The sequence below is a fragment of the Protopterus annectens genome, chromosome 4.part1 (genome assembly GCF_019279795.1).
Source record: "Protopterus annectens isolate FY-2018-M chromosome 4.part1, PAN1.0, whole genome shotgun sequence".
Classification (NCBI taxonomy): domain Eukaryota; kingdom Metazoa; phylum Chordata; order Ceratodontiformes; family Protopteridae; genus Protopterus; species Protopterus annectens.
Window position 1 is genome coordinate 555,506,408 of NC_056734.1, and position 14,122 is coordinate 555,520,529.

Genomic DNA, 14,122 nt, shown 5'->3' on the forward strand with positions numbered 1-14,122 from the left:
CATCCCTGATCAGTATCAGTAAGAAACTAAGGTCCCTCATAAAATCCTCCAAGGCTAACTTTGAAAGAAAAATAGTCAAGGATTCGAAAGATAACCACAAAGCCTTCTTTAGCTATGTCAAGAATCTAAGTGGCAACTCACAGATATGCTCTGAGCTAGTGCAAAATAGCACAAAATATACTGAACCCACTGATATTGCCAATATCCTGGCAGATAGATTCAGTGCAAACTTCACCCCCCCTCTCACCCTCCAAAAGGGCCCACAACAATACCGGAAAAGTGTAGTGTCCCAGCAATCACAGACACACAGGTGAAAACAGCCCTTTCAAAAGCTAAAAGCACAGCATCAGTGGGGCCAGATGGTGTCCCAGGCTGTGTCTTGCACAAACTACAGAACGAACTAACCCCCCACCTAAACACACTATTCAACCTCAGCCTCTCCACAGGCTACATGCCCATAGAATGGTGCACAGCAATGGTTATTCCGCTCCACAAAGGAGGGGCCACAAATGACCCTGGTAACTATCGCCCCATAAGCCTGACTAGCCTGGTCTGCAAGGCTATGGAGCGCATTATCATGGAACTCATTAACAAAGACATTGGGAACCTCCAAACACTTGACCCAACCCAGTTCAGCTTTGTTAAGAGCAGATCATGCCTACTAAACCTGGTTGACTTCTTCGAGACAGTCACCAAGGCCATAGATGAGGGGAAGGTAGTTCACATAACCTACCTTGACCTCACCAAGGCTTTTGACACCATTCCCCACTTGGGCATTATAGAAAAAGTCACCAGCCTGAACATAAACTCCTACGTCTCGAGATGGGTTGCCAACTGGCTTACAGACAGAACTCACATGGTAAGAATAGCAGGCTCCAGGTCCGCTCTAAACCAGTTACAAGTGGTGTCCCACAAGGCTCGGTCCTGGGACTCCTACTGTTCAGCATGTACTTCTCAGAAGTACAGGCGAACACAGGAGGGCTATGGCTAACCAAGTTCGCTGATGACTGTGAACTGGGAGCTATAATTGACTCTCCGGCTGACACGGACATTCTCCAAAAGGGCCTTACTGAGACGGGCACCTGGTGTCAAAGTCATGGTCTCAAGCTAAATGCCAAAAAATGAATAGTCATCCCGTTTAGGAAAAACAAAACACCCACAAATTACCACATTGGTGGCAGCCCCCTTAATACAGAAGAGGTAATAAGAGATCTGGGGACCCAGGTAGCTAGTAATCTCTCCTTTGACAATCATATTGCCAAAGTAGTTAGGAAATCCTTCTATGTAGCCCATCTAATTACTAAAGGGTTCGCATCTAGAAATAAAGAGGTTATAGTGCCCCTCTACTCATCACTCATCAGACCCATCATAAAGTAAAATGCCCCATTTGGGATGTACCTCACAAGACACTTCCAACAGCTGGAAAGACCACAAAAGTACCTCACCAAGAGGATTACTGGCCTCAAACATATGTCCTATGCAGCCCGACTGGAAAAACCCCAGCTGTACTCAGTCACATATCGCTTACTCAAATGTGATCTCTGCCTGACTTACAAAGCCATGTCCAACTCAGAATTGATGGACATGCTCCACTTAAAGAAATCCAAGTCACTGCGAACCACTCGCTCCAGTGAGCTAAACCTCACCACAACAATAAATTGAACATGCTGGAGGGATAGATTCCTGTCACAGAGACTTCCCATGCTTTGGAACAAAATTCCTAACTACATTGGGCAGAGCCCTTCACTAACACTCTTCAAGAGAAACCTTTACGAGTGGATGGGTAACAGAAAATACACCCCTGGGATCACTTCATTGGCTCTTCTTGACGGAGGCTCAGTTAATTAATCAATCAGGCAGCGAAAGCTGACACACTCTGGCTAGGCTTATAAATGCCCTTGGGCAGATAGCCTAGTACCTACCTATGAACCTATGAAACTAAATGCAGGCTAATACAGATCCTGTTATTCTAGCAACTTTCTAAGTTATAAGAATAATATTTAAAATCTGTCCCTATTTTAGGGCCTTCTACCTCCCACCATTATTTTAGGCTTTGTCCAGATTTCTTGTGCTAAGAAGTTGAGAGGTATGGTAGATTTATTAGCTGTAATTAATAACAACTATAGTTAATCTGTTGAAAAATATGTTTATATCTAAATATGTCATTCCCCACCCCATACCGGCAGTTTGAATGCCCTATCTTGTAAGAGCAGAAGGTGTGAATTTTTTGGCACAGTGCATTCAGAAAAGTTTGCCTACTTTTGCTCTAAGCAGGCTGGGGGCAAAAGCATGGGAAATCGAATTTAAAGTAGTAAACTGTTTGCTGCTATTATATTACTACTCAAAGTATTTCGGTGGTCCATTTTTATGATATGGAAAGATTCAAAATGCTTCCCCTTAAATAAATATGTGCAGATACTTACATATCACATCACTTAATCTAGAAGCCTGTATATTTTTTGCAGACTATTACAGACTAACAAAAGTCTGGAATTTTGATCGTGTTGCTTAATATCTTAAGTTAAACAGAGTAGTGAAACCATAAAGCCAGTGATTACTATACTAAGAAAAGAAAAGAAAAACAAAGACTAAAGAATCCCAACATGGCCCAGTTAGACATTAATGCAACAGTGGAGAATATCGCAATGCCTTCACTGCATATGTTGAAAGAGAATTAAAACAAAATTAGAATGTTAATTTGACTCTTAATTAAATATATATATATAATAATAACTGAAAGACAAGACAAGCAAAAGTAGGACTTCAAAAGATTAACATGATAGCAATCAAAAATTCACCCATGGTACATATATGGCATGAAGCAAGATCAGACATGGATTCCAGTGACAGTTGAGATAGCCACAGAAAATAGTCCTAATCATATGTTGCATAAAACTAATGATAGAGGTAGTAAAGTAACTGTAAATTCCTCAATCAAAATGGCCCTGAGACAAATGAGAAGAATTTCAGAAATGAGGCAAATGGTGACGAATACCAAGGAAGAGGAGAACTATCTGGTACCAGTGACCTGGAATCTGGTACCAGTGACCATGAAAGTGCACAAAGCTCTCACTCTAAGGGTAGACTAAAATGGAGATATACTCAACCGCTCATTAGGCACCAAGCAACATCCCAAGGGTTATAAGTTGGACCTTTCCAAGCCTATACTTATACCATTGCAAACAGATGCAAAGGATAATGCAAGGAACGTCTGAAAACAAAATGCACAACTGTATTCCCCAGTAAATTTCCCAGAACAGTGACAAAAAATCAGTCAGAGAACATCTGCCATGACTGTGCCAGCTCTAATGTGTGGGTATATGGTGGCTTCTGTTTAAGGATTAGGGCTACTATGATGTAGAGATTAAATGTAAGGATTAAGAATACAATGATGCAGAGATTAAGTTAATACTTTACTTGGTGAAAAATTGGACTTCTTTGAGAAGGTGACCAAAGCAATGGATGAGGGCAAAATCATTCACACTGTCTACCATGATCTGGCCAAGGCATTTGGCACAATACCTCACTCAGGCATTGTTGACAAACTTAAGGGGTTAGGTACAAACCCATATGTCACCCATTGGATAGCCAACTAGATCATAAACAGGACCCAGGAAGTTAGAATTGGTGAGTCCACCTCTACAAAGAGGCCAGTCACAAGTGGAGTCCCTCAGGGATCAGTCCTTGGACCGCTCATTTTTGGCATTAACTTCTCAGAAGTCAAGGCCAATGTCAATGGTCTCTGGCTGACTAAATTTGCAGATGATTGCAAATTAGGAGCTGTTATTGAATCTCACACTGACACAAATGTTCTCCAGGAGGGGCTGACACAGACAAACAGCTGGTGTCAGAGTCATGGACTAAAACTAAATGCCAAGAATTGCATAATAGTATCCTTTGGGAAGTCATCCATCCCTGGCAACTATCACATTGACAACACACCCCTTAGAGTTGACCCAGTAGTCAGGGACTTAGGGACAGACATAGGTAGTAATCTAGTCTTTGATCATCATGTGTCTACAGTAGTGAGGGAATCATTCTATGTTGCGCAACTTATAAATAAAGGTATGGCATCTAAGTCCAAGGAAGTCATTGTTCCACTGTATTCGACATTCATCCGACCTGTCATTGAGTACAATGCTCCCTTTGCTATGTATCTAACCAGGCATATCCAACAACTGGAATGTCTGCAGAGGTTCTGCTTTAAAAGAATACAAAGCTAAGTAATATGTCCTATGTAGACCACCTCTAGGGCCTATCCCTGTATTCAGTCTCCTACAAGCTTTTGAGGGGAGATATATGTCTGGCATACAGGGCATTGTCTGACCCCACTCTGATGTACCTCCTGCATATCCACAAAACAAACAGTACCAGAATTACCCATTCTAAAGATTTAAGCCTTGCCTGTTATATAAATAGGACCTGCTGGAGAGATAGGTATGTATCCCAGACACTAACCGTATATGGAACAGGTTCCCCATCCATGTGAAGCAGAGTTCCTCTCTAATCCAATTCAAGTGCAACTTGGACAATTGGATGGGAAACCGGAAATTCATCCCTGGTTTGGCACCTATGTCTCTGATGCAAACAGGTAACCTATAAATGGTTCATCTCCCAGGCCCATGTTTACACTTATCAAGGGTATCAGAACTTGTCAGAGATTTGAGATGCATGGCTAGGCTTAAAAAGGGCCTTGTGGTCGTTAGCCTAGTAAGCATCTATGAACCTAACAAAATGCATATGGATTATAATCTAATAGTAGTGCCGATTAAGAGATGAAAAAATAATCCCTTCTGTCCTTCATATAGTGGAATTTGCACTACAAATTAGTGTAAAGTTGAGAATTGTTGCTGCAAAGGTGACTGGATGATTACAAGGATGGTAATATAATTGGTCTTGATTTACATGGGGAGTGAACATGCACTCCTGTAAGCACAGTGCTTTCTACACTGTGATGTGGTTCTGTTACGGTTCCATTTGTGCAACAGTTTATTAAAGAGGTAGGGCTTTAACAAATATATATTAATTAAAAAAAAAAACAGAACTGATTTACTAAGATCTTTGCTTACAGCAACATTAGGATATAGCTGTTAACAAAAAGGGAAAAAAATCAGGAATTCCACAGTCCATACATTTTGAAGTAGATGTATAGGTATTATACATAGTTGCCTACCTTCTGAGTTTGAATTAGAGCATCAAACTGCCAACACCCTTCAAAGTGTGGCTTCTCATGCAGGCTGAGAAAACAGTTATAACCCATGGCTATAAACCACACACCAGGCAAACCAGACACACAGGAAATACTTGCAAAGGTTCAGAAAATCCCAAAGACACACATGGTGCATAAAGCAACCCAGGTAGTACTCTGCTATTGAAATTATTTCAAGAAGAAATGACTAACTATGCCACAGAAACAATTTGGCAGAAAAAAACTCTAAACATTTGTTAAATATATACCACACTGGATTTATACTCTACGAAGGAGATCTTAAATCATATTTGAGTCATTATCTCAATCAAACCTATAATAACTTCTGTATAATTCTGCTTCACACACGTAGTGTGTCTTTATGACATCCATAACTTTTTTTGAGTTTGACTTCATTTATTAAGAGACTTACCGGCTAATAACAGGTAATATTAGAAAGTGCAAGGACTTATTAAGAAAATAATGCTAAGCTACGGAGAGCACCCCACCATACCAGGTTACTCATCCTATCATTCATTCAGACCCTAAGTTGTGGGCAGCAAAACAAAAGGAGGTGGAGTTGCAATATATATAAAAGACATGCACACCTCTAGGCTCGTCAGACACTATGATGCTCAGAAAATACTCCAGGTGCAGTTGACAAGACCCCTATTCAAATCATAGGTAGCTACAGGCCTCCAACTCAGACTCAAGATGCCCACTCCATCTATCTGGACCTCTTCAAATCTATCAAGATTCAACCCTTTACCCTGATCCTGGGTGACTTTAACTATCCAACCATAGACTGGAATAAATACTCATGCCAAAACACAAATGCCCAGAGATTTCTTGATTTCATCAATGCAAATGCCTTGGACCAGTTGGTTGACACCCCCACAAGAGGAGAAAATATCTTGGACTTGGTATTAACCAACATGAGTAACCACTGCAGCATCCCAACAGTGTCATCATCCCTGGTAAAGTCCGACCACAAAGCAGTCACTTTCTAAGTCAAACCCCCCCCCCCCCACCAAGCTAGGGTCAAACAAAAAAAATTCTCCAAAGCTGATTACAACCTCCTGAGGGAAGGTTTAAACAGCTTCACAGCCCTCTGTCCCTTCACAGAAACTGGCACATATGCCCAGACTTACACCAAAGTACTATATGAGTATTTATATAGCTGCATGGAATCAGGAATACTAGACAAGACAAAATCCTCCTCCTCAAGGAAGAGTAAACCTGTCTGGTGGACATCTACAAAAAATAAACTCTATAATAAATGGAAAAAATTGCTGTCCAGGACCAAAAAGAAGCAGGTGTCTAGTTGGATGCAAACTTTCCTTAGCCTGAATAAACAAATAAGAGCACTAGTGAAATCCTCCAAAGCAAACTCCGAGTCCAAACTGGTCACATCCACTAAAGGCAATCATAAAGCTTTCTTCACATATGTCCGCAATCTCAAGGGAAGCACCCAAATCTGCTCAGAACTGATGGTCAAGGACACCACATATACAAACTCTGTAGGTATACCCAATCAGCTGTCAGACAGGTTCAGTGAAAACTTCACTCCTCTGTCCCCCCAACAGTAAAACAGGAGATCCCCAGTACCTGCCTCACTCCCCTTATCGCTTGGGAGCAAGTCATCACTGCCCTCTGAAAGGCAGAAAATGCATCATCCATGGGCCCCGATAACATCTCAGGTTGCATCCTGCATAAACTCAGGCAGGAACTTGCAGCACCATTAGGGACCCTATTCAACCAAAGCCTGAGTACCGGCTTCATCCCTCCCAAGTGGAGGACAGCTACTGTCATACTTTTGCACAAAGGTGGAGCATCCACCGATCCAGGAAATTATAGACCCATCAGACTAACTAGCCTGATCTGCAAGGTCATGGAGTGGATTATCATGGACCTCATTAACAAGGACATTTTCAACCATCAGACACTTGATCCCACACAGTTTGATTTTGTCAAGGGGTGGTCATGCCTCTTAAATTTGGTTGACTTCTTTGAGACAGTCACCAAGGCCATAGACGAGGGTAAGATGGTGCACACTGCTTACCTTGACCTGGCCAAAGCCTTCAATATTATTCCTCACTCAGGTATAATAGATAAACTGTCACAACTAGGCATCAATCCATATGTTACCAGATGGGTAGCAAACTTGCTCACTGATGGAACCCACCTAGTTAAAATAGGGGAAGCCACCTCAAGTAGCAGACTCGTAACAAGGTGTGTACCCCAGGGATTGGTCTTGGGGCCTCTGCTATTTGGGATATACTTCTCAGAGGTGCAGGCCAAATCTAGTGGCCTATAGCTGACCAAGTTTGCAGATGACTGCAAGTTGGGTGCTGTCATCAATTCTCCTGGTGATGTGGAAATCCTCCAAGAGGGTCTCACCTCAAACAAATGACTGGACCCAGAAACATAGCCTCAAACTGAATGCCAAAAAATGCATCATCATCCCTTTTGGGGAGAATGACGTTCCCACAAATGATCACATTGATAATAAGGCACTAAGCACGCAATCAGTCGTAAGGGACTTAGGAACCCAGGTTGATAGCAAACTGAATTTTGACCACCATATTGCCTCCATTGTACTGAAAGCTTTCTACATGGCCCACCTCATTAATAAGAGTATCTCATCAATGGACAAGGTGGTCATAACATCTCTGTATTCTTCCCTTATAAGACCGATTATTGAATACAATGCCCCTTTTAGCATGTACCTCACAAAGCACATGCAGCAGCTGGAGAGACTACAAAGATTCCTCACTCAAAGAATCCAGGGCCTCAAACATCTACTCTGCACAGATAGGCTAAAAGCCCTGTCCCTCTACTCAGTCTCCTACAGACTCCTCAGAGGTGACCGCTGTCTGGCATACAAAGCAATCTCAGACTCCACCCTGATGGTACTGATATATATCCGCAAGTCAAGTTCCACTCGAGTTACCTGCACACGAGACTTCAACCTGGTCTGTGACATCAATAGGACTTGGCAGGACAGATTTGTGTCCCAGAGGCTCCCATTTTTGTGGAATAGACTCTTTCTCCATGTAAAGCAGATTATCTTATTAAACCTTTTTAAGTGCAACCTGGATAACTGCATGGGGAACAGAAAATTCACCCCAGGGATTCCACCTATGTCTCTGCTAGACAGTGGCATAGGGTGCTGACTTTTTGGAACATGGGCTAAATTCTTGGCTAGGCTTGTAAGGGCCTCAGGGCCAATAGTCTAGTAACTTCCTATGATCCTATGATTGTTAAGCTAGGAAATATTGCAGTATAGAAATTAATCATTGTTCACTTATTGTTCATATTATCATATTTATGATAATATTTTCATAACTAAGAGTCCTACATGTTATTGTGGGGTATGATATGATATGTCATGGTGGGAGACAGAAAAATTGTCAATGTCTTTTTATATCACACTATACTTGATATATTGCTAGTTGGTTGTTAGTAATTATCAAAATAAACAATATTTCCATATGTAAAAGAAAAAATGTTCCAAGCGCTAAAATCCAATAAAAATCTAAGTAAGAATCCAAATAAAGTTCCACAGAAACCTTTATTGCATAGGTAAGCGCTTTTGCAACCTCTCCTGGTTGCTTCCTCAGATGAAAACAAACCTGCTTAAAAACAATCCCCTTTTTTATAATACACATCACACAAGACCCACCAATCCCCGTGGAGAATACAAGACTTCAATGCTTTCCAGATTCAAAGAGATACACACTCTTAAATCAGATAAAAACATATATGTAGAAAATGCATATAAAAATACATGTAGAAATACAAATAAAAAACACATAAAAAGTTTGTGTAAAAAATATATAAAAATGTGTGTAAAACGCCTAAAAGCACTGTAAAGCATGCTTGCATGTCCTATCTGAAACATAACCTTAGTTCCAGAGCACAGCAGATTGCTTCATACTACTTTCTCCCTAAATTTCCTGTTCTTCAGAACAGGTTTAAGGGATATATAATCATTCAGCCCCGGTGATTTATGTGCAGACAGTGTCAAAATTCATCTAAGTTCTTTCTGTTCAGTTCTATTACTTAAATCCCCACCTCTCATATTTTCTACTAAATTGTCTATAATGGAGAAATTAAAATAACGGTTCTCCCCCTGCTGCAACATATGCTTGGCTATTGCACTATGTTCCTGCCCTCTCCTAAAACAGTAGAAGTGATCCCGCATCTGTTCTCTGAGGCGTCTGTTGGTTTTCCCAACATAGAATGCGTCACAGCATACACAGTGGGCTAAATATATCACATCCTTAGTTTGACAGTTCCCCATGACACTAAATTTATATGATTTCCATGTTGTGGGGTGTACAAGTAATCTGTTGGTTTCAATGTACTGACAGAATGCACACTTGTTGCATTTCACTGTCCCATAGGTCACCAGAGGGGGATGTTCCATCCTTTCTTTATAGCAGAGCATTCCTCTGAGTGATTTACTGTTTTTCTATGTAAATTTCGGCCTGTCACTTACTATCTTACTGACCTGATCATCTGTACCTAGACTATGCCAATTCCTGTACAGTAAATTCTTAAGCAGATGTGTATCGGTTGAATGAGTCATGTTATAGCTCAAAATGTGTGTGCCACCTATCCTTTTCTCAGAGGTCAGATTATCTCTAGCCAGACTGGAGAAGTATGGTTTCCCTATATTGTCTCTCTGACTTTTGGCTGTTTGACAAGCCTCCTCTTTCTCTTTTTTGGGGTAACCTCTCACTGCAAACTCACCCCTCAAAGTTGCCAAACTGGTCTCAAAATCCTGGTGCCTGGCATGTAACCTGGACATGCGCACAGCCTGATTCTTAACAACATTCTTAAAGATGTGGGGTGGATGCATGCTTGTATGGTGAACATAACTGTTATGGTAACATTCCTTCCTATGCAGGCTTGTGTATATCTTTCCAGTTGATGTTTCCCTTATTATTTTAATATCCAAGAAGTCAACGCTAGTCCTAGAACTATTAACAGTAAAGATCAAAAATTCCATACTATTATTCAGATGTTCAATAAACTCATGTAACCTTTCTTCAGTATCACCCCACAGAAAAAACAAATCATCCACAAAACGCCGGAAAAATAATATGTTCCTACTGAAATCATTATTCATCATGAAGCATTGTTCCCACTGTGCCATTACTATGTTTGCATAACTGTTAGCTGTTGGGGTCCCCATTGCCACCCCTGATGTTTGCAAAAAATACCTTGTTTCAAATGTGAAAACATTAAATTCTAAAATTAATTCAAGTAGGAAACAAATTAAATCAATCTTTTCTACAGCTATTGTGGCATCTTTCATCAGGAACTCCCTTACATAGCATATTCCTACCTCATTGGGAATGCTGGTGAAAAGGGATACTACATCCAAGGTAACCAAATGTTCTTTCCCAGTTGCCTTGTAGCTGCTTAGAAAGGCATAAAAATCTTTTAAAAATGCTCAGAATCTCTCAATATTGAACAATGTTTAGAAATCGTAGTTCTCAATTGCTTTTCCAGATAAGCAGATGCTGGCTCAGTAATCCATCCAGATCCTGAAATGATGGGTCTGAATGGTGGTCTCAGTTTATTCTTATGGACCTTAGGAAGTCCATTAAAACTGGGAATAACAGGTGTGTCAATAATAAAATATTTATACAGACATTCAGGTATAGCATGCTGTAAATAGCAATCCTCAATTTGCCATTTATAGTTCTCAGTTATTGATTTTACCTCTGTTACTTCAAGTACTTTGCTGTGGCATAGACTGGATTCGAGCCTGCTGGATCTAGCTTTGTTTGTGTAACTTGAGCACTAATCCAGGCATTCTCTAAAGTATTCAATTGTATTTATTACTGCTTGGTAGTAACTTGATTAAAGTATAGCTATCATTCTAAGTCTTTTGGATTAAGCACTTGGGCTTCAGACCAGTTGTTTTACATTAGGAAGGTTTGTGGCATGCACTGTGGTGGCAGGACAGGTAGCTTTCATTCTTCTAAGTTGGGAACTGCTGATTGAGAGCCCAGTGACTGTTATTCTTAAAGTGTATTAGTTCTGGTTTAAGCACTTGGGATTAAGGCAAGTTATTTTACATTAAGAAGGTTCGTGGTCTGCACTCTTGTGGGAGAAGAGGCTGGACTCTGCCCTTCTGAGCTGGGAATTTCTGGTTAAAGGTTTATAGTGCCTGAATATTTGAACTGTATCTTACTGAAATTGGTACACCTTGTTTGCTGTAGCATAGACTAGATCCAGGCCTGCTGAATCTAGCTTTGTTTATATGCTTGTTGTTTGTTTGCTTGTTATTTCCCTGGAACGCTAATTCCACCTAATACGCGGCTTATCAGCGCTTCTGTGGATCACTAGTGATATCTGCATTGCTTACTGTACTTATTTCCTTGTTTCACTTGAAAGAAAGTTACTGTTTGTCATTTTTGCATTTAGGTTACCTGTAACACATTGCACTTAAGTTACCTGGCACTTGCTCACTAAAGCAATTATATAAGTCAGCACTAAAAATTAAAAGCATTACACCCTCACTCCCCATTGGCCCTTGTTTTCAATTATTAAGGAATTCCCAATATTATTCTAGCATGTCCAAAGGTCAGTTGTCAATCTCCTCTCCGGTCCAGCTGGTGAATCTGGGAACCTTGAGGCAATATTGCAACTGCCTCATGTACACAGGCAACCCTCTCCTCCTCCCAACAAATTCCAACATATGTGAGAGATGCAACCATATAGCCAAACTGGAGGCTAAGCTCTCTCAACTCAGTACTGGTATAACCAGTCAGGAGGAGAAGGAAACCACACTCACTACAATTCCAGTCTCACATAAACCTACCACGACAGCAAACCAAACACATAATCACACAAAAACATACTGAGAGGCTCTAAATAAAGATCTGCCTAAGCAGCAGAGACCTCCAAAGCAGACACCCAAGCAACTGCTACCACAAAACAAAACACGTGCAACACATATCTCACAAAGCCAGTGTGCCGAACAGTCATAGCCCTTAAGACTAAACAACACACCTGATACACTTGTAATAGGTAACTCTATTGTCAGGCACACTGACGTCCCGCTCACCAGGCTGAACAAGGAGAGGGTCACGGTGAGCAGCCTGTCGGGCGCTAGGATCCGCCACATAACACAAGCCCTCAGGTCACTCCAAGGCAAGTACAAATATGACTCAGTCATTGTCCATGCTGGTGTGAATGACCTGAGACGTACCTCCCTGGACTACATGAAAAGAGACATAAAGGAGCTCTCTGAGCATGTAGCCCAGGCCGGTATGACCCTGACCTTGAGTAGCATCTTACCCTCACCAAGAATGATGCCACAATATGAAGACAAGATGATCAATTTCAACAATTGGCTTAAGTACTGGTGTCATTCAAAGGGGTTCCAGTGCCTGTCAGCTTGGGATGATATGCTTGACAAGCCACGATGCTTCGCTAGGCACGGCCTGCACCTGTCACCCCTGGGCTTTCGGATATTAGCAAAGGCTCTTGCTACCCCCATAGTGCCTTTATTAGGCAAGGCTCAAAAGACAAACCCACCTCCATAGGTATCACAAGGGATAAGAAACTAAGAGTAATGCTACTCAATGCCAGAAGTCTAAACCTCAAGATGCATGCACTCAAAACTCTCCTTAGCATGGAGAACATCGATATCTGTGCAGTAACAGAAACCTGGTTCAGGGCTCCCGAGAGCACCCCAGCACTACCAGGTTATACCTCATACCATGCTTTTCGGCCCCAAAACCTGGACCGAACCACAAAAGGAGGGGGAGTATCGATATTCATCAAAGATACCCACACCTCCAGGTTGGTGGCAAAGCACGAAGCATCAGAGGCTATCCATGTGCAACCAACAGTGGGTAAAACTGCCTTCCAGTTTATAGCCTGCTACAGACCACCCTCCCAAACCCAGGAACCCCACTCGGCCTTCCTGAGAACACTGGAAATTATGAAGGTCTCTCCAAACACCATTATATTGGGCAACTTCAACTACCCAAACATAGACTGGGAGCATTACTCTAGCTCCAACACCCTAGCCCAAAGGTTCCTAGAATTTATAAACTCAAATGCTATGGAACAACTTGTTACCACTCCCACAAGAGGGGAAAACATACTGGACCTGATCATCACCAACATGGAGACTCTATGCTCCAGACCAGAAGTGTATCCCTCACTGGTAAGATCAGACCATAAACTAATCTCACTGGATATTCACATCCCCACCCCACCCCCTGCCCAGAAAACCACAGTGAAAAACTTCTCTAAAGCAAATTTCACGCTCCTCAAAACCGAGGTGGAATCCTTCAAAGCCCCCGGGCCTGAGGAAAATATGGCCCAGACCGCAGAATCCTTTATAAATGCATTCTATGAACACCTTCATGAATGCATAGATCATGCGATCCCAAATAAAACCAAGACCCAATCCTCCAAAGGCAGACGTCCTGTCTGGTGGACACCAGCCATAAACAAACTATACAATAGAAGGAGGAAGCTACTAAATGATAGAGCAAAATCCCAAAAAGGGAAGGCATCATTGATCAGTATTAGCAAAAAACTACGGGCATTCATAAAATTGTCTAAGGCCAGCTTTGAGAGAAAAATTGCACAGGACACTAAGGATAATCACAAGGCTTTCTTTAGTTATGTTAGGAACCTGGGTGGGAATTCCCAGATATGCTCAGAATTAGTCCAAAATGACAAAAAATACACTGAACCCACAGACATTGCCAACATCCTAGCTGACAGGTCCAGCGCAAACTCCCCCCCCTCCACACCAATAGGGCAAATATCTATCCCAGCAGAGTGCTGCCCCCCTGACATCTCAGATGCTCAGGTAAGAGCCGCCCTCTCCAAAGCAAAAAACACAGCATCAATGGGACCAGATGGTGTCCCGGGCTGCGTCCTACATGAACT